General features: G+C 42.7%; 1 long non-coding RNA gene across 3 annotated transcripts in view; it reads right to left on the reverse strand.

Annotated features, from left to right (window-relative positions):
• Positions 1–1,922: 1,922 nt before the first annotated feature.
• Positions 1,923–23,557, reverse strand: part of LOC133577791 (uncharacterized) — a 44,850-nt gene continuing 23,215 nt past the window's right edge. For all 3 annotated transcript variants that reach the window (XR_009811765.2, XR_012049425.1, XR_009811764.2), the window contains one exon: positions 1,923–2,170. This is a non-coding gene — a long non-coding RNA (uncharacterized lncRNA). The remainder of the gene's footprint in view (positions 2,171–23,557) is intronic.

The following is a 23,557-nucleotide window of genomic DNA, read 5'->3' on the forward strand; positions in this document are numbered from 1 at the left end:
CAACTGAAACGCAATACAGGGCCAAAAATATGGACCAGGGGCCAGTAGAAGGCTGTAGGATGGAGGCCACCCATACCCAAATATGCTCCTCAATGTAAATTCAGGACTTCCATGAAATGCTGTGAAATTAGTGCACAATCAGTAGCCAAACCTTCTGGGGGCCTAAAAGCAGCAACCTTCTGGGGGCCATGTCCCTGTAGATGTTGATCACATCATTGTGATTTATGACTACGTCTTTTTCAATGGAGAGGAGAAGGAGATCAGACAGCCTCTCTTCTGTGCATAGGCCTCTTAGTGAGTTTTTGACCAGCTTCAGTTTAGAAAAATACCTCTCTACTGTGGCAGTGGACACTAGAATCGTGGCATATGTTTTCATCATTTCTTCCAGTGCTGGAAAGATGTCATGTCCACTGTTGTCTCTTAGTGTTCTTAAGATCCCCTTCAGTGTGAGAGTGTCATGGAATGATGCATAGAAAACTCTGAGCTCTGTCTTCAGCTTCTCTTCCTAACAGATAACCTACATCTTATATCCCCAGAATGCTGAAATTATTATTATTATTATTATTATTATTATCATTATTATTCTTCTTAGTATTGTTATTATTATCATTATTATTATTATTATTTTGTTAACCCACACTGTAATAGCAAAGTCACAATAAACTTTGTATCTAAACCTCTACTGTGAGAGAAACGTGATCCGCCGTAAACACAGTGCATTTTATTTTGAAAATTAACCCGGTGTTTTATTTTGTATTTTGTACACTACTTCCTGTCCCGCACGATCCGCTCTGCTCTGTACGGAAATGATGTGCCGTGCTCAATTGATGTGCCGTGCTCCGACGTCCGGCAAAAACAGAAGCTGACACATTGAATAATAGAATAATACAGCGTTTTTCTGAAATATTACCCATATTAGATGCTGAATAAGTGGACGGCGACTAGACCATAACTCACAGGTTCAAGTTGCTCCACTGTCACGTCTCTTTAGGGGCGCAGTTGGCTCTCTCTCCTCTCTCTTACTCACTCACTCGCCCTCTCTCTCTCTTTCTGGCGGAAGCGGCAGGCTCAAACAACCCGGTATTACAAGAAAACGTGGAGTTTTTGTTCCGCTATTTTTTTGTTTTGTTTTGTTTTTTACATCCCTGACAGGAATTTATTAATGTCGTTTAAAGAAAAAAACAAACAAAAAAAAAAAAAAAAACCACACACACAGGCAGAGGGCACTTTTTAAGACGAGGCAAAAAAGGGCAGGGGCTCAAGCACCCATAGGGCCCTATGTGTGCACGTGCCTGGAGTGGAGGACCCCCTTTTGAAAAGCTCTGGTTTAGCGTATTTAGAAGATGTAAATGAGGTGAAGTATTGCAGTATCCCTTGTTTACATTTTCGCAATACAAGCAGGAAAATAAGTATTTTACGTATCGCAGCAATTACTACTCATTTGTTCACTTCCTGTGTACAATATGTACTAATTCATCTCATTGGTCATTTTAAGATAGTATTGGTACATTAAGTTATTTGCAAAATACTGCATTTATAACTACATACTTCATTTTACAGGTTCTTAAGGTTGAGCGCGCATACAAATAACAATAACATCTGTCCCAAAGATCGTAGTCTGTTTTTGGGGTGAACGGAAATGGGTAAGAAGACGTATTATTGCTAAAAAAAGACAAAATATTTCATACTCGAGTACACTTTTGCTTATGGTCGCTTATACACGCCGCGTGCACTATATTGCATACATGACGTAGAGTATGAACGCAGGCGTGTTAGTTCCAGCGTATGGGCTGATCCTGCGCAGGTGTGCATGACACCCACTTTCATCAGCAGCAGGATGGAAAGCGGCGTGCGGTAATTACAGCCCGATGGTCTGTGCTCACAGCTTAATGACCGCGTGTCCGAGGGCGTGTGGAAGGCAGAAATGGCCCCAGACGTTTGCCCACTGCCCTCCTGCACATCCTCACATACGAGGGCACCTATTTAACTGGGATTCATGGCTTATCAGCACACACACGTACCCTTTCCTTGCCAGGATGCCAGCAACTCCGAGGTCACTTCCAGTGGCCGTTCACATCAGACAGATGGTGCTGCTCCGTTGCCCCCCGCGCCTCCTTGAGCTCTGCTGAGAGGCTTTCTGCATCAAGAGCATCTCTTCGAACGCTACTTCCTGTAGGACCACAAGAAAAAGCAACAATTCAATGGAGAGGCTGATTGCAGGTTCATATCTTACCACACGGTAACGCACCAGGGCCAGCCATGAAAACAAACATGTTGGTGCAGATTTGAGCAAAGGTGCTGATCATTTCCTTTCTTTTTCCTTGTCCAAGACGTTCGCTAATGTCTAATAGCACATGAGTCATACTCGGTTTATATTAGAGGTGGAATTAGGGATGTGGACTGTTCACGTTTTAAATGATACGGTATCAATTTCCGGTATCGAGAAATCCATACCGGTACGCCACGGTACCAATTTTCGGTGCTTGTGTGTGTGGTAATTAATGTTAATTGTTTGATGGTGAAATTGAATGTAACATTTAAAAATGAGCTGATAATGATAACTGAGCTATACATGTGTTATGTGTTGTTTTATTGTTACATTTGAGCCTCATTTTGCAATGCAGTTGTATTTCCATGATGGCAGTCCTGTATAGGCCAGTGGTCACCAACCTTTTCCAGCCCAAGATCCCTGGTCTCAGACAAAAACCAAAGCAACAACATAATGTCATGGCTGTTTTGAGTTTCCAATAATTTCTGCAATTCTTATTTTTTTGTGATGGAGTAATTGGAGCGCATACTTGTTTGTCAAAAAAAACATTCATGAAGTTTGGTTCTTTTATGAATTTATCATGGGTCTACTGAAAATGTGACCAAATGTGCTCCAATCACTCTCTATATATGTATATATTTCCCTCTATATATACATACATATGTATATGTACATATGTATATGTACATATATACATATATATATATATATATATATATATATATATATATATATATATATATATATATATACATACATATGTATATATATATATATATATACATACATATGTATATATATATATATATATACATACATATGTATATATATATACATATATATATATATATATATATATACATACATATGTATATATACATACATATATATATATATATATATATATATACATACATATGTATATATACATACATATATATATATATATATATATATATATATATATATATATATATATATATATATATACATACATACATATGTATATATATATATATATATATATATATATATATATATACAGTCGTGGTCAAAAGTTTACATACACTTGTAAAGGACATAATGTCATGGCTGTCTTGAGTTTCCAATAATTTCTACAACTCTTATTTTTGTGATAGAGTGATTGGAGCACATACTTGTTTGTCACATACCGTATTTTCCGCACTATAAGGTGCACCTAAAAACCTCCAATTTTCTCAAAAGCTGACAGTGCGCCTTAAAAACCTCCAATTTTTTCAAAAGCTGACAGTGCGCCTTATTATCTGGTGCGCCTTATATATAGACCAATATTGAGCCACAACAAATCTAAACTTCATTTTCATAAAGTTTAGGTCTCGCAACTACGGTAAGCAGCTGCCAACTTAATTTTCCCCCGTAGAAGAAGAAGTTCTTCTTCTACGGTAAGCAGCCGTAGAAGAAAAGAAGCGCACGGTGCATGCTGGGATATATGACTGCGCGAGGCGTGCCATTTTGATTTCCATTTGTTTGTTTATGTAAAGACCCCAAAATGGCTCCTATTAAGAGACACGCTTACGACGCAGAGTTTAAACTTAAGACGATCAGTCACGCAGTAGAACACGGGAATAGAGCAGCAGCGACACTGACTCCATTAATGACGACTTGATGTTGATGTTGGATGCTGTATCCGCCCAACTGTTTAATTCGGACACTGAAGAAGAAGAAGAATTTGAGGGATTCGTGGATGAGGAATAACTTCATAAAGTGAGCTTTACATGTTTATTTTGTGTGTTGTGTTGTGTGACATTAACGTTTGAGCAACGTTGAGTTATTGATATATTGTTATTGCTCTGCACTATTTCGAGTGTTACTATATTGTGATTGCACTAACGTTTGATTTACCGTAACAGTATCACTGTTTTTTACGTGTTTATTGAATCAGGGAAAAGTTCCCCTCCACTATGTGATATAAATGTTGCAGTACATGTTATACCTTGCTGTTGTTAAAAGATAAACAAAACACCACGTCACTGACTTTACCTCGGGGAAAATAATAAAACAGCTGTTTATTCATTTTGGTAGTGAACAGAGTTGTCAGAACGCTGGTTTGTAATCTATTAATAAAGTTTGACAGACCTATCTGACTTTTTTGTAGACATTCTCCTTAGCGCAGCTCCATCTAATGGATGCATAGGTGCGCCTTATAATCCGATGCGCCTTATATATGAACAAAGTTTTGAATATGCCATTCATTGAAAGTGCGCCTTATAATCCGTGCGCCTTATAGTGCGGAAAATACGGTACTTTGTTTGGCAAGCTTCTGGTTGAATTTTTGACCACTCCTCTTGACAAAATCGGTGCAGTTCAGCTAAATTTGTTGGTTTTCTGACATGGACTTGTTTCTTCAGCATTGTCCACAAGTTTTTAAGTCAGGACTTCGGGAAGGCCATTCTAAAATCTTAATTCTAGCCTCGTTTAGCCATTCCTTTACCACTTTTGACATGAAAATCACGGAATGAGAGGCTGAAGAGAGAAGCAGAGGCGTGCGGGCGAGTTCAGGGATTAACATGCTTGCCTGATGGCGGGTCTGTTGGTCACTCTCTGGGTGGGGTTGTTGCGTATTAATAAAAAAATGTCGTAATATTTTTGCGATTGACTGGTAGATCGCCTGGTACAGGTTATCTATGGTATGTTGTCTGACTGGGAAGTCGCTTTTTCCAGAAACTTGAATGTTTTCTGTTGCGCCCATTACGCCTTAATGCACAGGCTTACATATAGGCTGAAGCCCAGGCGCCCCCATTCAATCAGGGGCCCCCTGATTTTGACAGCGGAATGCAATGATTGGTGTTCACAGCTGTCAATCCCAGACAGCTCTGCTTTGTGTAGTGATTGTGTACTCTATCTCTCGGCTGCGTTGTTTTTTCCTACTGTTCCAATCCAGGTTGCCTGTGTGAGAGGCGAGCGTCCCGGCTACTGAGCTAAAAGCATGGGCAATCTCTCGGTTCACCACCACTGTTCTTGAAGTTGACTGACCTCTGTATGTGGATAAGTGTATTTATGAACGAAATACATTTTTAAAATGTAGGATTCTTTTTGCATTTTTGCTGTTCTGTTGAGTAAAATCATGATTTTTTTTTTCAAACTGTGTTTTCAGGGTAGGGTGTGTTGGGTGGGGGTTGTTGAGGTTGGGGAAAGGGGCCCAAAATCCACTCAGCCCCCCTTAAGTTATGGCGGCCCTGGTTGCGCCCCACAAAGTGTTTATACTGTGAATATTGTGCTTATTACACACCAACATTCATCTTAGTTTTCGTTACCAAATTTGGAGGTGTTCAAATAGCCATGTAAAATCGCTTATGCTAAAAGCAGCCCGTCTATGGCACATCTAATGTAAATTAGCATCAAGCTAGTGGAGCCCTGTCCGAGTGTTTTCTACGAAGAGTACTTGCTTTGTTGGTGTTGAAAATTGCAAAATGACTTAGAAAGAGTATTGCTAGAGTGATTGTTTTCATGAGCCGGTGTTTAGTCTGCAACCGGATGTGACATCACGTGCAACAATAGTATCGAAATATGGAACCGTTTGATTTTACATGAATCGACTCGGTGGTACCGACATCATTTGATCACTGCCTATAAAAGTACCGAATTTGGTACCCATGCCTAGGTGCAACAACAAAACGATATGAATCGGAAATGGGTTCTAATTTGAAAAATGTGCCTTCCGCCCAAATGCAGCGGAGATAGGCTCCAGCAACCCCTGCGACCCCCAAAGGGACAAACGGTAGAAAATGGATGGATGGGTATATCCTAAATGTTAAACTAGAAAATCACTTGGAGAGCGCAGGTCTCTGCCACTCTCTATCTCCCAATAATGAAAATATTCGGAATACAAACTGTGATCCGGATCAACCCCATTTCTGACATTTCCTCAATGCTCGATGGAAAAAAACATCCATCGTTTTTTGAGTAATCAATAGCGCAATGAAATAAATGGAATTAAGCCTCTTGTCAATCGTCCTCTGTCTTTGTCTCTGTGGGTGAAGGCGGGGAAGCGAGCATACACACACAGAAGTTGAAGCTGGTCACGTAATCGCAAGGCAACGTATTCGAGATGGCCCGGATCAGCTCCAAAATGTCATTCCTTATCCCATTTCGGACATTTGCTGAAAGTTTCCTGAAAATACGCCCATAACATTGACTGACTGACTATAACTGACAGACAAACCTACGTGTGCCAGAGCTGTATAATAAAATAAAGGATGGAGTTGGTTTGTGAAAATTTAATTTTAAGTCGGTTTTCATTGTAAGAGGGACTTTCTTTTAAGGGGAACTTTTGTCTATCATTCACAATCCCTGTGTAAGATAAAAACACATATGTTTTTTTGTTTTTTTAATGCATTTTAAGTCATAAAATATGGCAAGGAGGAGGTGGCTAACAATAAAGCTAATGGGAGAAAAATATTGCGCCCTCTAAAAAACATCTAAAAATCGGCAACAATACTCCATTGACATCTCGTGACCTGAATATTAAATACATTGTTTTTATAAGTGCTAATGCCGAGGAACTACTTTTCGTGGCACCGTGATCACAGAGAGTTAACTAGCTTATGCAGCTATTGACATGCTGAGCCAGTGAGTTGGTAAAAGGTAATTCTATATTAAAAATCATGCCTCTTCTTTGGATGGTAAAAGGTTGTGGCCATAAACCGAGAGGTTGGTCTACTTCAACATTCAACTTAAACCCGGAGATGGCGAGAAAGAGACAAAAGACGCTTGTTTTCATAGGTTTTTTGTTTTGTTTTTTTTACCTGCGTGAGGATTCTGATTAATTCTTCATCTAAACAGGAAGATACAAACATCCCATCAGTCGGCATCCCGGTGAGAGCAGACATTGTACAGTAAGTTTTTTTTTTTTTTTATGTTGGTAGTTTGTATTTCTTGTTTGGCACTTTAGCAATACAGCTACTTGCTGGATCTGTTCATCACTCAGCTTCTAAAACTTGTAACTCTTCTTCCTTACAGTCAAGATAAAAAACCATACATTTCTGGATCATCATTTGTCCCAAAGTAGTGGTTGTTGTCTCTCATGAAGGCTGTCATGAATAGCAGTGTTGTTCATGATAAAAGCAAACATTGTGATGCGTCTGTGAAATTAATAAGCCGCCGTATGCTTAAAATTATCAAAAGACGTAAATATTACATGTTATTATGAATGTTACTACATTACATTTATACTTACAGCATGTATATAAAACATTGACGGAGGTTTTTAGATGTTTTTTTGAGCGCTTTATAGGCAGAGTAGAGCGAATCCCATAACCTCCATTGCTAGCTGACTTTTGCTTGTGTATATTTACTAGTTAGAATGCATAAAAAAGAAAAACATGTGTTCTTGTCTCACTTAAAGATTGCAAATGATATCCAAAATTCCCAAAAAGTGCATTTCCCCTTTAAGTGTAAGGTGTTACAGCAAAAAACACAATGTATGTCATGTCAAAAGCAAGGCGAATACTTGTTCACTGGTCTTTTGTAAAGTATATTTAATGAAAACAAACAGTGCCACATGTATATAACTGGCCTAAGGTCATTTATAATTAATTGAAAGTCTACTTTAGACAAGGAACTGCACCAGATTTCATCATATTATATACATATACTGTCAATGTATTTATACACTCACCGCCATTTTAGTGTCTTTAGTTAGGAAAAGGAATTACGGTCCAATGAATAATCTCAAAGTGCTTGAACATAAGTTGGTTGTCTATCTGTTGGCTACACACACAAAAAACAGTAAAAACAAATTGGGTAAGAAACAGAAACAAACAGAAGAAAAGTCCCTTAGGACACGGATGACTAATTAAGGGAGTAAAGCGCTGCTTGCCTGCTACTTCTTCATTAACTTTAATTAGCTTGTGCAGAAGAAGTGCAATGCAACTTAGCTGAAGCTTAAAGGCGAACTGCACTTTTTTTAGGAATGTTGCCCATCATCCACCAACATTGTGAGAGACAAGAACACACACCTTTTTTTTTTTTTTTTTTTTTTTTTGGGGATTCTAAAGATTAAGAAACTGCTCACAAGATGCAGCTAATGGGAGTCAAAGCCCTCTAAAACAACATCCCACCCCCTATCAACGTTTTATATACATGCCAAAAGTATATATATATATATATATATATATATATATATATATATATATATATATATATATATATATATATATATATATACAAACCCCGTTTCCATGAGTTGGGAAATTGTGTTAGATGTAAATATAAACGGAATACAATGATTTGCAAATCATTCTCAACCCATATTCAGTTGAATATGCTACAAAGACAACATGTTCAAACTGATAAACATTTTTTTTTTTGCAAATAATCATTAACTTTAGAATTTGATGCCAGCAACACGTGACAAAGAAGTTGGGAAAGGTGGCAATAAATACTGATAAAGTTGAGGAATGCTCATCAAACACTTATTTGGAACATCCCACAGGTGAACAGGCAAATTGGGAACAGGTGGGTGCCATGATTGGGTGTAAAAGTAGATTCCATGAAAAGCTCAGTCATTCACAAACAAGGATGGGGCGAGGGTCACCACTTTGTCAACAAATGCGTGAGCAAATTGTTGAACAGTTTAAGAAAAACCTTTCTCAACCAGCTATTGCAAGGAATTTAGGGATTTCACCAGCAACGGTCCGTAATATCATCAAAGGGTTCAGAGAACCTGGAGAAATCACTGCACGTAAGCAGCTAAGCCCGTGACCTTCGATCCCTCAGGCTGTACTGCATCAACAAGCGACATCAGTGTGTAAAGGATATCACCACATGGGCTCAGGAACACTTCAGAAACCCACTGTCAGTAACTACAGTTGGTCGCTACATTTGTAAGTGCAAGTTAAAACTCTCCTATGCAAGGCGAAAACCGTTTATCAACAACACCCAGAAACGCCGTCGGCTTCGCTGGGCCTGAGCTCATCTAAGATGGACTGATACAAAGTGGAAAAGTGTTCTGTGGTCTGACGAGTCCACATTTTAAATTGTTTTTGGAAACTGTGGACGTCGTGTCTTCCGGACCAAAGAGGAAAAGAACCATCCGGATTGTTATAGGCGCAAAGTTGAAAAGCCAGCATCTGTGATGGTATGGGGGTGTATTAGTGCCCAAGACATGGGTAACTTACACATCTGTAAAAGCGCCATTAATGCTGAAAGGTACATACAGGTTTTGGAGCAACATATGTTGCCATCCAAGCAACATTACCAATGGACGCCCCTGCTTATTTCGGCAACACAATGCCAAGCCACGTGTTACATCAACGTGGCTTCATAGTAAAAGAGTGCGGGTACTAGACTGGCCTGCCTGTAGTCCAGACATGTCTCCCATTGAAAATGTGTGGCGCATTATGAAGCCTAAAATACCACAACGGAGACCCCCGGACTGTTGAACAACTTAAGCTGTACATCAAGCAAGAATGGGAAATAATTCCACCTGAGAAGCTTCAAAAATGTGTCTCCTCAGTTCCTAAACGTTTATTGAGTGTTGTTAAAAGGAAAGGCCATGTAACCCAGTGGTGAACATGCCCTTTCCTAACTACTTTGGCACGTGTTGCAGTCATGAAATTCTAAATTAATTACTATTTGCAAAAAAAAAAAAAAGGTTTATGAGTTTGAACATCAAATATCTTGTCTTTGTAGTGCATTCAATTGAATATGGGTTAAAAAGGATTTGCAAATCATTGTATTCCGTTTATATTTACATCTAACACAATTTCCCAACTCATATGGAAACGGGGTTTGTATATATATATATATATATATATATATATGTGTGTGTGTGTGTGTGTGTGTGTGTGTGTGCGGGTTATAACAATACGTAATATGTACAATATTTACCGTATTTTTGGTCATTTTAAGCATCATCGGAACTTCTTTCCTTGGCATATTTATTTCCGTGCCCATAGCAATGCACTTCCTACATCTGTCAACAAATCGTGGAAGTTTGCAAATCCTGATAGACTTTGTAATGACCACGAAGATACTTTTTAGGACAAATGAGGATTCACTTCCTTATTTTTTTAAAGCTGAATATACGGAGGATGAACTGCAGGTTATAGAAGTTGAGCGAGCGCGAACAAAAGTTGAAAAGTTGGAGCACACGAAAACCGAGAGAGTCAGGACCGGCATGACTTAGTGGTGTAAATGTGGAGCTGGCCAAGCTCTGCCGACAGAAATGGAGTGCTTCTGCCGAGTGGCAAACAATGGCAATATCGATGGCAGGGCTTTTTGTATCTAGCAAGGAGGACACCGCTCAAAGAAGCTGCATTACAATAAAAGACAAACTGTAAGCACCAACAAATTCTGCATGACCAAATAGACAGTCCATCGAGTGAGTCACTATAATATTGATCATGATATGTGACAGCACATAATGTTTGTTACTACAACTACAGTACATACACTGTCCAGCTAGCTGTGTACAAAGAAAACATAAAATAATACTTTACAGATACTGTAATATGATTGTTCATGTTTTTCACTCAATAAAGATTGGTGTCCTATCACAGTGTTGTGTATTACAAACTCAAACGCCATTCAGCTGCTGACGCAGAAGCTAGATTATGGCTAACGCCGTAGAATGCGGTCGCAAGGCGTTGTGTTACTACGCTAGAAAAACAGTGTTTACTTTAATAGCTACTTACTGTCTGCTGTTTCAAGATAGCTTAGCGGTTAGCTTGTCAATTAGGATACCTGCTCCAGTCTTGCTCTCAGTGTGTAACATGTTTAACCTCATCCTCCAGTGTATTTGAGATACTAAAAAATGGAGGTGATTATTGTTGACTTAGGAGAGCGCTCCACACTACGTATGGAGACACACAATTTGCTGCTAGCTGCTTGTCAGCCGGGGGCCTAATATGAAATACGGTGTCAACCAGAAGGTGTATGCAATCAACATTATGAGTCATTGGTTGGCAATGGCCATGATGTACATTTCACAAAAAAACGTCTGATACTGATTGGTGGCCGATCTATTTGCACATCCCTAACAAGAGTTGACTCGTAGACTAGGAGAACTTTAAAAAAAGATCCCGTGGTTATATTTGCACAATTCAAAATGTCTGAAAAGGAAGCAGAGTTTAATTATTCCCACCTCTTTTCGCCATGTCTAAAATATATCTAACATTTACACCATATGGTGTCAACACAGTATCTGCTGTCTTTACATTTGGTCATTAAAATGTTGTATACTTCCTCTGAGAAGTGTCACCATTTTCCAATTACAGAGGAAAGAATGTGTTGCAATGGAAATAAATCTTACACGATGACGATGGAAAGAAAAGAAGAAGATGGTAAGAAAAAGTGACGATGAAAAAACGTTCAAGGACTGTTCCAGAACAACAAAGAAATAAAGTTGTTGACATGTAATAGGGCTTCACGGTGGCAGAGGGGTTAGTGCATCTGCCTCACAATACGAAGGTCCTGAGTAGTCTTGGGTTCAATCCCGGGCTCGGGATCTTTCTGTGTGGAGTTTGCATGTTCTCCCCGTGACTGCGTGGGTTCCCTCCGGGTACTCCGGCTTCCTCCCACCTCCAAAGACATGCACCTGGGGATAAGTTGATTGGCAACACTAATTTGGCCCTAGTAGTGTGTGAATGTGAGTGTGAATGTTGTCTGTCTATCTGTGTTGGCCCTGCGATGAGGTGGCGACTTGTCCAGGGTGTACCCCGCCTTCCGCCCGATTGTAGCTGAGATAGGCTCCAGCGACCCCCGCGACCCCAAAGGGAATAAGCGGTAGAAAATGGATGGATGGATGGACATGTAATAGAGGAAACAAAATAAAAATGAATAGATAACCATAGAAACGTAAACAACGCAGCGAGAATATAGCAACAAATGTGGTACAAATGTCCTTGCTGGTCAGAACAAAATGGATCATTTGAGTTGATAATCATCAAAATTTAAACTAACCATGCTGTGAGAGGAATTCAATGTACTCCATGTCTCACAAGAAAAATAATGTTGAAATATGAAGAAACGGGAGCTTGAGCGTATTTTGGCAGACCTTTAAGCTTCTTTGTCCGCTTTCTGTCACAACGGCCCAAACAGTGCCGTCACTCGTGTGCAGGATGAGAATGGAAGGCACGTCAGACATTTTTTTTTTTCCGATGCGACTAACGCATCATCTCCCGCTGTGAAATTAATTGGACTCATCTCTGCCATCAATGGAGGTACTTTTGTACAAAGTTATTATTACTGTGCCAAGCTCTTGTTTTTTTTGTTTTTCTCCTTCCGATCTCCTTATTTAATCTCGTGACACGCCAAGAAATGTGAGGAAGGAGGCGGAAGGCATCTGTTCTTTATGCAACAATATCAAAAATAGTCAAGGATGCTAAAAATGGCATATTTTATTGGTTGGCCACAACATTAGGTACACCTGCCTTGATACAAATAATGTTTCGGTTGGAGTGTGACATTTGCATTCCTGTGGTACAAAACTTCTCAGAAGATGTGATAATGCAAATTTTAGTATCAATCCGATACCAAGTAAATACAATGTGTTTTATTTGAACAGAAAATGTTTAGAGAATGATTTAATTAATTTTCCTTTCATTTTTTTTTATCATGATTGAGTTTGGACAAAACCACAGGCCAAAGATTATAGGCCAAACAAAAACATACAAAACCCAAAACCAGTGAAGTTGGCATGTTGTGTGAAACGTAAATAAAAATAGAATACAATGATTTGCAAATCATTTTCAACTTATATTCAATTGAATAGACTGCAAAGACAAGATACTTGATGTTCAAACTGGAAAATGTTGTTATTTTTTGGCATATTTAGCTTATTTGGAATTTGATGCCTGCAACATGTTTCAAAAAGGCTGGCACAAGTGGCAAAAAAGACTGAGAAAGTTGAGGAATGCTCATCAAACACTTATTTGGAACATCCCACAGGTGAACAGGCTAATTGGGAACAGGTGGGTGCCATGATTGGGTATAAAAGGAGCTTCCATGAAATGCTCAGTCATTCACAAACAAGGATGGGGCGAGGGTCACCACTTTGTGAACAAATGCGTAAGCAAATTGTCCAACAGTTTCAGAACAACATTTCTCAACGAGCTATTGCACGGAATTTAGGGATTTCTCCATCTACGGTCCGTAATATCATCAAAAGGTTCAGAGAATATGAATACTTTTAGATATTTAGGGAAAGTAAATAAACATGACTTTTATCTTTAATTATGATCATGATTTCTGGTTATGTTTGACGGCCCACCACTGATATACATACATACATATAGTTACTTTGCAAGCAGTCGGCTTTTGGCCACCAGGCCAAATTTTTTAAGCCACTCCTTTTTCACCACGATGGACCGATGCAGGGTTCGGATCACTGCAGACGCCCCACCGATCCGCCTGTCGATCTCACGATCCACTCTTTCCTGACTTGGGAACATCACTCCGTGATACTTGGACTCCTCCACTTGGGGCAAGATCTCCTCCCTAACCCGTAGACAGGTGACAACTATGTACTTGGACGGCGACCCCCTAGCCAAAAAGTTTGGACACCCCTGATGAAATAAAGCCAATAATGACATATTTTGTGGTCTCCTTTAGTTTGAAAAGTATTGAAAAGTATGAAAATATTGGCATCAAGACAACCAAATGGAGAAAATAAACACAGAAAAAACCTCATCCAAAACTAAGCATCCGCCCTACTTTCCAGGGTTTCCTGATGCGTTGGAGGCGTGTCCGTGTGCAGGGAGGCAGCCACAAACTAGAGTGATTAGCGTTGATTAGAAGTAAACATATTACATAAGATTATATTAGATTACTGCTTCATGTTCTGATTTCCAGAGTGCATCTGCGTCCGTGTGTTCCCAGCTGATCTGACAAAGACGGAGCAGCTGGTAACAGCATGTTGACAGAAAATAGAGCGCACTGTCACCACCATCAGTGGCTGCTTGAGGCGTTCCGTGGCCCTAAACAAGGTTTGGTGTGTGGCCCATGTGAGAAAACTGAGGTTGGATTTGACGAATTGCTAATCGAATGTCACTCCTTGTTGGAAAAAAAATGAACAGCGCGCATCAGGGTTGTGCGGTCAGGGTAGGTGGAGCTTCACTTGTCATGATGGGAAAAATACTACTAATAAAACCATAAAATAAATGTGAATATTTTTCTATTAAACTGTGTTAATGTATGTTCTGTATGAATAAAAACGCTCATCATTTACTTGAGTAAAAATTTGCCCACAAACCAATTATGAGGCTTGTGCGTGTGTTGCTGCTTCACCTCCTTACCTGTGTGTAAGAGAAAGAGAAAGAGGGCGGGGCTTACTGCTGGTATGTTTGCATATGAGATCGGTAGGTTGTGAGTTGAAACCCCGGCCGAGTCATACCAAAGACTTTAAAAATGGGACCCATTACCTCCCTGTTTGGCACTCAGCATCAAGGGTTGGAATTGGGGGCTAAATCACCAAAAATGATTCCCGGGCGCGGCCACCGCTGCTGCTCACTGCTCCCCTCACCCCCCAGGGGGTGATCAAGGGTGATGGGTCAAATGCAGAGAATAATTTCGCCACACCTAGTGTGTGTGTGACACTCATTGGTACTTTAACTTTAAAGTCACCAAATAATGTTTGCAGATACATTTTTACACCTTGAATTTCTACTTTGCACACTATGTAATCTACAGCCTGTCGAAAGTTTTGAATGCAAGTGTGACATCTTGATAATCGGACTCTAAACATGGAGAAAAAAGAAGTTGGAGGCTGAGGTCCTCCAATGCCTAAGCAGTAACCTGACTGGCCTCACCAGGAGAAGTGGGGGCGATCGAGCTGGCAAACGCATGCCTTGACAATGTTGAACCAAAACTTTAACAACTTTATTTATTACAATCATGGCATTTTTAATACAGTGTTTCTGTTTTTTTTGGTCAGATGCAAAAACGTTTCACTACTTTGAATGAAATGAAATGAATGTGTCTGCCAATATGGAGGATTATATATCAAAGATTAAATACTTCTCCGAACTGAACTTTACGACAAAATGAAGTAGTGCTGCTATATATATATATATATATATATATATATATATATATATATATATATATATATATATTGTGGAGCATCACAATACCTCCGAACAGGTGTGGCTGGCTCCCTGCTGGGGAAGGTCTGCTTCCATCGGGCGGCAATTTAGGAGACATGAACAAGACATGGAAAAAGTGACAATTTGTTTGTTTCATTGGAAGCCCCAATCGGGAGAACTTTACGTTAACCTTTTATTTAGAAAACTGACTGAATAAAACAACGCTGCGGCGTTTGAACTTTAAACAGAACTGTCTCTGGAGGTTGGTTTGGGACCGCATATCACAAATTGGTGGAGAATGCGGGCATAGAAGACCCTCCTCAACCACATTATGGAGCAAGCAATAAGGGCACTCCTGCAAAGCCAGGCGGAGTTGCAGAATGCGATGAAGGAAATGCTCAAGAAGGTCGACAAAGACGAAGCAGTGGTTCGAGCCCCGGGGGGAGTCCTCACCAAACAAAGCCCCGATGACGACGTTGAAGCCTATTTGGAGCTCTTTGAGCGCACTGCTACCAGGGAGCGATGGCCACCCGGTGAGTGGGCAGGAATAATTACCCCGTTCCTCATTGGGGAGGCCCAGCACGCCTGCCGCGACCTGCCAGCAGAGGACGCACGAGACTACCCCAAGCTCAAGGCCGCCATATTAGCAAGCCATGGGTACAGCCTACCAGCTAGAGCTCAGCGATACCACGCCTGGGCCTACTGTGCCAGCCATCCGCCCAGGGCCCAGCTCGCAGAGCTACTACGTCTTACCCAGGGATGGCTGATGAGTGGCGGGGAGACACCCTGGCTCCAAAGATTGGTGATTGATCGGTGTATTCGAGCTTTGCCGCCCGATGCCAGAAAGTATGCTGCGCAGGTGAGCCCCACCTCCCTGGATTCTCTGGTAGCTCTGTCAGAGAACTACCAAGTTAGCAACGAGATGCTCCAATCCACCAGAGCTGAGCCAAGCCGCCCCACCCCTGCTGAAAGGATGGGCCGTAAGCGCCGACGATCTCCTCCCCGTACTCCTCCACGTAATGCCCCAAGGGATAGTAACCCACCGGAAAGGTTGGCCCGGCCCCCCAGAAGGTGCTATGTCTGCGGGCGAGAAGGCCACATCTCCTGGACCTGTCCGGAGCGGGACGGAGACGTCTCCATGCCCTCTGCCGCCAGCTCGGGTGCCCACCGACCTTGCTTGCACACCGAGGACACCGGCTGACCCCATGCCTCCCTGCCGGTGCGGGTGGGAGGTACCGATGCCCATGCCCTGATTGATTCTGGCAGCGTCGTCACCTTGGTGAGGGCTGACTACGCTGGTCCTGTCGGCTCAGACACCTTCCCGGTCACCTGCGTCCATGGTGATGTCCGCCATTACCCGGTCAGCCATATCCGGGTCCAGACCCCCCGGGGAGACACCGTTGTGGCTGCTGGGGTGGTCCCCAACCTACCTGTCCCTCTGCTGATAGGCACGGATTGTGACCTCTTCCAGCGGTATTGGAACCCAGGCCGCCGCCGCCCACACCCTCCCCGACAAACAAGACGCCAGGACCGGCGACCCGCAGCCTCGACCCCGCGGACCGCATTCCCCACCTTCCGAGCACCTAGAGGAACCTCACCAGGAAGTGGAGCATCTGAAAGAGAGGCCAGTGGGGGAGAGACCCCTCCAGCCAGTGAAGACCCCTTCTCTGAGTTCCCGCTCATGCCGGTCGAGGGGAATCCACCTCAAGGCGAGTACGCCACAGCCCAATGGGCTGACCCGAACCTAGAAATGGCCCGCCAAAACATCGCCACCATAGACGGTCAACTGGTCTCTGGGGTGAGTGGGGTGTCTTATCCTCATTTTTTGGTAAAAGCGGGTCTGTTGTACCGAAGTGAAAAAACTAAGGGGGGGGAAGTTGTCGAACAACTATTAGTGCCAAAAAGTTACGTCACCCGGGTGTTGTACCTCGCTCACTCCCACCAATTAGGGGCTCATCTGGGAGCCCAGAAGACTTACGACCGAGTGGTCGCACGTTTTTATTGGCCTGGGGTGAAACGAGCCGTCGAGGACTTTTGTCGCACATGTCCGGAATGTCAAAAAGCGGCACCGCGGCCCCTTCTCCGGAATCCCCTCATACCCCTTCCTATTATTGAGACGCCATTTTCACGGATAGCTATGGACATTGTGGGGCCAAGAATGTTGCCCATGAACTACTCATGCTTTTTAGCCGGGTTGGAATAGCAGACGAGGTTTTGACAGACCAGGGTACCTGTTTTATGGCCCGTGTAATGACCGCGTTGTATAAATGGCTTAAGATAAAACAGATCAGAACCTCCGTCTATCACCCACAAACTAACGGACTAGTGGAACGCTTTAATTCAACCTTGAAGACAATGTTAAGGAAACTGGTTGAAGTTGACGGGAAAGACTGGGACCGGTTAATTCCTTATGTACTGTTTGCTATTCGTGAAGTGCCACAAGCCTCTACAGGTTTTTCCCCTTTTGAGCTGCTCTACGGGCGGAATCCACGGGGTCTGCTAGACCTCGCCAAGCAAGCCTGGGAAAGTCAACCCTCCCCCCACCGGAACGTTATAGACCACGTGGGACACCTACAGGAGAGAGCCAGAAGGGTATGGCCACTGGTCCGGGACCATATGGAGAAGGCTCAAGCTGCCCAGGCACGAACATACAACAAGGGTGCCCGTCTCCGTGAGTTTAAGGTGGATGACCTTGTCTTAGTATTGGTCCCGACGACAGAGTGCAAATTCTTGGCTAAATGGCACGGCCCGTACGAGATCGCTGAGCGAGTGGGGGCCGTCAACTACCGTGTACAGCAACCCGGCCGGAGGAAAGGTTTGCAGCTGTACCATGTAAATGTATTGAAAAGATGGCACACTGCTGCACCTTTGCCTAGCCCTGCCCTTCTAACGGACCTCTCTTCCCAGAAACCCGCCGTCAATGTAGGCGTGGACCTTGGCCCAACACAAGTCCAAGATGTCCAAGAGCTCTTGGGCCGCTACAGGGACATTTTTGCAGAGATGCCCGGGCGCACCCATGTCATAGAACATGACATAGAGACCCCGCCTGGGAAGGTGGTCAGGCAACGACCATACAGGGTCCCAGAAGCGCGGAGGGAAGCGATAAAAGAAGAGGTAAAAAAGATGCTTGACCAAGGCGTCATTGAAGAATCCTACAGCCCTTGGTCCAGTCCAATCGTCATCGTCCCTAAACCAGATGGCTCCTTGAGGTTTTGCAACGACTTTCGAAAACTAAACGAAATATCCACCTTCGATGCATATCCCATGCCTAGAGCCGATGAGCTGATTGACCGCCTTGGACCTGCCCGCTTCGTCAGCACCATGGACTTGACAAAAGGTTATTGGCAGGTACCCCTGACCCAGAGAGCCAAACCCAAGACGGCCTTCTCAACTCCAGATGGCTTGTTCCAGTACACTGTCCTCCCCTTCGGCATCCACGGGGCCCCTGCGACCTTCCAGCGCATGATGGACCGAATCCTCCGTCCTCACCAAGCCTATGCCGCCGCCTACCTTGATGACATCGTGGTCCACAGCGCCACCTGGGCCCACCATCTAGAACACCTGGAGGCTGTCCTCCGGGCCCTTCGTCAGGCTGGTCTAACAGCGAACGCCAAGAAGTGCCGGGTAGGATGGACCGAAACCGACTACCTCGGGTATACGATAGGCCGTGGGTGTGTGCGACCCCAAGCCCAGAAGGTGGAGAAGATACGGAATTGGCCCCGCCCCATCACTAAAAGACAGGTGCAGTCCTTCTTAGGTCTGATCGGCTACTACCAGAAGTTTATCAAAGACTTTGCCACAATAGCGGCCCCCCTCAACGACCTCACTCGCCAACGGTCAACCCACCGAGTATCTTGGACCACCGAAACGGAAGGGGCCTTCGAGAAGTTAAAGCAGGCTCTGTGTGAGGAACCCATCCTTGTTGCACCTGACTTCACGAAGCCATTCGTCCTCCACATAGATGCCTCGGGCACTGGAATCGGGGCCGTCCTAGCCCAATTGGTTGGCGCCGATGAACACCCCGTAACCTTCATTAGCCGAAAACTGCTAAAGCACGAGAAAAATTACTCTACCGTGGAAAAGGAGTGTCTTGCTGTGAAGTGGGCCATCCACCATCTCAGGTATTACCTATGGGGAAGACGCTTCACTCTGGTGACCGACCACGCCCCCCTCAAATGGATGGCCACCAATAAGGACAGCAACGCTCGGGTGACACGCTGGTTCCTGGAATTGCAAAATTATAAATTCACCGTCGAACACCGCCCTGGAAAGGATATCCGCCACGCCGACGCAATGTCCCGCCGCTACGAAGATGAGGAACAGGAAGCTCCTCGTACCAACAAGGAGCTTAGGGGGGGATATGTGGAGCATCACAATACCTCCGAACAGGTGTGACTGGCTCCCTGCTGGGGAAGGTCTGCTTCCATTGGGCGGCAATTTAGGAGACATGATCAAGACATGGAAAAAGTGACAATTTGTTTGTTTCATTGGAAGCCCCAATCGGGAGAACTTTACGTTAACCTTTTATTTAGAAAACTGACTGAATAAAACAACGCTGCGGCGTTTGAACTTTAAACAGAACTGTCTCAGGAGGTTGGTTTGGGACCGCATATCACAATATATATAGGGTATATACATACACATTTACATACGTATATGTACATATACATATACAGTATATACATACATATTGTAGCGTCCAGAAGAAGTGTACACCAAGTCTGACGCTCTTTTAAACTTTTATTGAGCAAACTATACTAACACAGCTCAACTTATCTCGTTCCTTCCACACGTACGTCTATCCTCACTCCTCATTTCGGTAACAACTGCTTCCTCTTTCTTCGCCAATCACCTTACAGGCGTGGTACGTTCACAACAATGGGAATTCTGAATATCACTCACTCAAGAACACAACATCAACCTCAGCAGGTCGTTACACTATCCCCCCCTTTCAAAGTTCCTCGTGCCAAGGGGGACAACAAAATCTCTCAAGTGGGCTGGTCGCCGCCTCAGCCTCCGGAGTCTTGTCGGAGTAGCAGTGTTCCCTCTTCCTGGGGAGGAAGTCACAGGAAGTGTTACATCTTGTGAAGGCCAGGACGAGGTCCCCGGTCCCTGGGCTAAGGCCCATTTTCCTCGGTAACTCCACTCCTAGTCCTGCAGGAGTGCCCGTGCACCGGTACGGGGCTAGCCGGTCGCGGTGCAAGACAACTTTTCTGCCACAGGATGGGAGTTGGACCCAGTACACAACTACCCCGAGTCTTTCCAACACTATACAAGGACCCGGATGGTAGAAGGTGGGGATTGAACCCCAGTAACCAGCAACCCTCCGATTGTATATATCTCGATATTTTGCCTTAGCCTTGAATGAACACTTGTTGCATATAATCACAGCAGTATGATGATTCTATGTGTTTTGATTGATTGATTGAGACTTTTATTAGTAGGTTGCACAGTGAAGTACATATTCCGTACTAAATGGTAACACCCGAATAAGTTTTTCAACTTGTTTAACCTAAATTGATTCATGATACAGATATATACTATCAGATATATACTATCATCATAATACAGTCATCACACAAGATAATCACATTGAATTATTTACATTATTTATAATCCGGGGTGTGGAGGGGGGCGCCGGATGTAAGTGTCAAAAAGACAGCCAAAAGAGTTTGATATGAGAATAAATCTAAAGTTAAAATATAGGGTAGAAATGCACCCATTTGCAGGAAATGTAGTCTTGATGTTCAAAATTTTCTTTCAAGGCTTGCATGTCTACATTAAAACATTCTTCTTCATACTGCATTAATATATGCTACTTTTAAACTTTCATGCAGAGAAGGAAATCACAACTAAAAAAATCACTAATTTTTTCATACGGTGTTGATGTGGACATTTTTGCCTCGGCATTTTGATGGTGTGGGCGTGTGACACCGAATGGAGATAAGCGTCTCGACAGACGTTACAATATTTGAACAATGATGACGAAAACTGTTTTCTCTGTCGTGTCCGTGTGTCAAAAATTGTTATGCGCTTATTTTTTTATTTGATTTTCTGCGTGGCATATAATTGCTATGCGCACAGGCGCGCACCTTAGAGGGAACGTTGGTCACACGGCTGCGCTAGCATCACAGCTAACGTTAGCCATGCTGCTCCCTCTCTGCTGGGAGAGGACGTATACGTATGTGACGTATGACGTGACAGTATGTGACGTGTGATGTGACAGTATGTGACGTGTGAAAGAAGGTGCGCTTGCTGTCTGTGAGAGGGAGACACAGAAAAGAGTGAGAAGGGCCTGTCGTGTAATGCCAGCAGCTAAAAGCAACTGCGTGAGAATCCACAGACCTGTGGATGTGTTGAAGGTGTGCTGGAAAATGCGGAACGGAAATTACGGAGCAGCAGAAAAGTGGAATGTATTATTTAAATCGGTGCGTTGGAAAACACGGACCGGATTTTAAAAAAAACTGGATCTGGATCGGCATTTTCCCATGGCTTGCCGATACGCATTTTTTGGCAAATATCGGCGGCCGATCCGATCCAAATATCGGATCGGGACATCCCTAATGCACACAAAAGCAGCGGCAGTATGCGCAAAGTTTTACTAAATGTACCAATTGTAGCGTCCAGAAGAAGTGCACACCAAGTCTGACGTTCTTTTTAAACTTTTATTGAGCAACCTATACTAACACAGCTCAACTTATCTCGTTCCTTCCACACGCATCCTCACTCCTCATTTTGGCAACAACCGCTTTCTCCTTCTTCGCCAATCACCTTACAGGCGTGGTACGTTCACAACGATGGGGATTCCGAATATCACTCACTCAAGAACACAACATCAACCTCAACAGGTCGTTACAATATATATGTATGTATGTATATGTGTGTATATATATATATATATATATATATATAAGGGTTGTCAAACGATAAAAATATTTAATAGTCATTAATCACATTTTGTTCATAGTTAACTCAAAATTAATCGTGATAATCGCAGATAGGTAGAATTTTTCATCAGTGATAAGTGTATCCTAGAAAGATCAAGGGTAATCTGTGATATTTCTACCTGAACAAATGCTCCTGATATTCTGTACATTACATGTTGTACAAGTATAATATATATATATATAAATAATTATAATAATGGGACTGTAATCAACCACATTATCAAATACTTTTTGGTCCCATCTATCATATCATAAATTCGAAATCATAAAATCTTTATGAAAGTGAATTGCTCCCTTCTTTTTCTTGTCATTTTAATGTGCAACCAGTATTAACAAGGATTAGAGCATATGAATTTAGATAAAAAAAAGAGGAAAAACTCCAAACGCAGTCATGCCTCATCAGGGGCCTCATGTATTGCCAAGCTTGCCAACGCACTAAAACCTGACGTACGCCCTTTTTCACAGCAAAGTTGAGCTGTATCAAGAGTGACGTTGACGTGGAAATGCGTGGTGCCTCTTTGCAACTTCATCATGGTTCACGTACGTACATTTCTACAGGCTGTGGATACTTTGGCGACGCACAGTGGTGGTCGTTCGGGCTTTGCCAACATTTGATTTCAACAATGGAAAAAGATCGAGGCCAAGGACACAAATTAACTTTTTTGCCAATGCATTAAGTGCTTCATATTCATATAATATTTGTGAGGACGTCTATTAATATATACAGTATAAGCAATCATTTTGCCACCTGTTGCTGTCACAATGTGTTCCTGTGGGTCCAGCACCAGCTTGGCCAGTTGGGTTGGCAGTTGCAGCCGCCGGTAGTTGCGGCACATTAATGGCACCTGAGACGGTGGAAGAATGGGCCGACTTTGCGTCACGTATCCCTAGAAACTCTCCTGTGTTATAATAATAAATATAGTTATCTGACAAGAGTCAAAGTCTTTTGTATAAATTTTGATATGAAACTCTAATCTGGCTGTGAGCAGGCTACTGTATGATCACATTTCATTGTAAATGACACAAACTATATCTATATTGGGGATAATCAGAGTCACCCACCTCTTCTAAAGTTTTATGAATTATTGCAGCGACTATCTCTTCAAATGTGGTGCAAGCACTAATTTTTCTTGGGTTCCCTTGTCTGATTTGGCCACATCCATCTTCTTCTTGATGTAGTGCCACTTATTTCCTATTTATTCCTGTGTTCTCAGACTCGCCCACTCAACCCTCGTTGGAAACAACAGAAGACAGCGTGCCAAAAAGTACATCTTGGC

The sequence above is a fragment of the Nerophis lumbriciformis genome, linkage group LG39 (genome assembly GCF_033978685.3).
Source record: "Nerophis lumbriciformis linkage group LG39, RoL_Nlum_v2.1, whole genome shotgun sequence".
NCBI lineage: Eukaryota > Metazoa > Chordata > Actinopteri > Syngnathiformes > Syngnathidae > Nerophis > Nerophis lumbriciformis.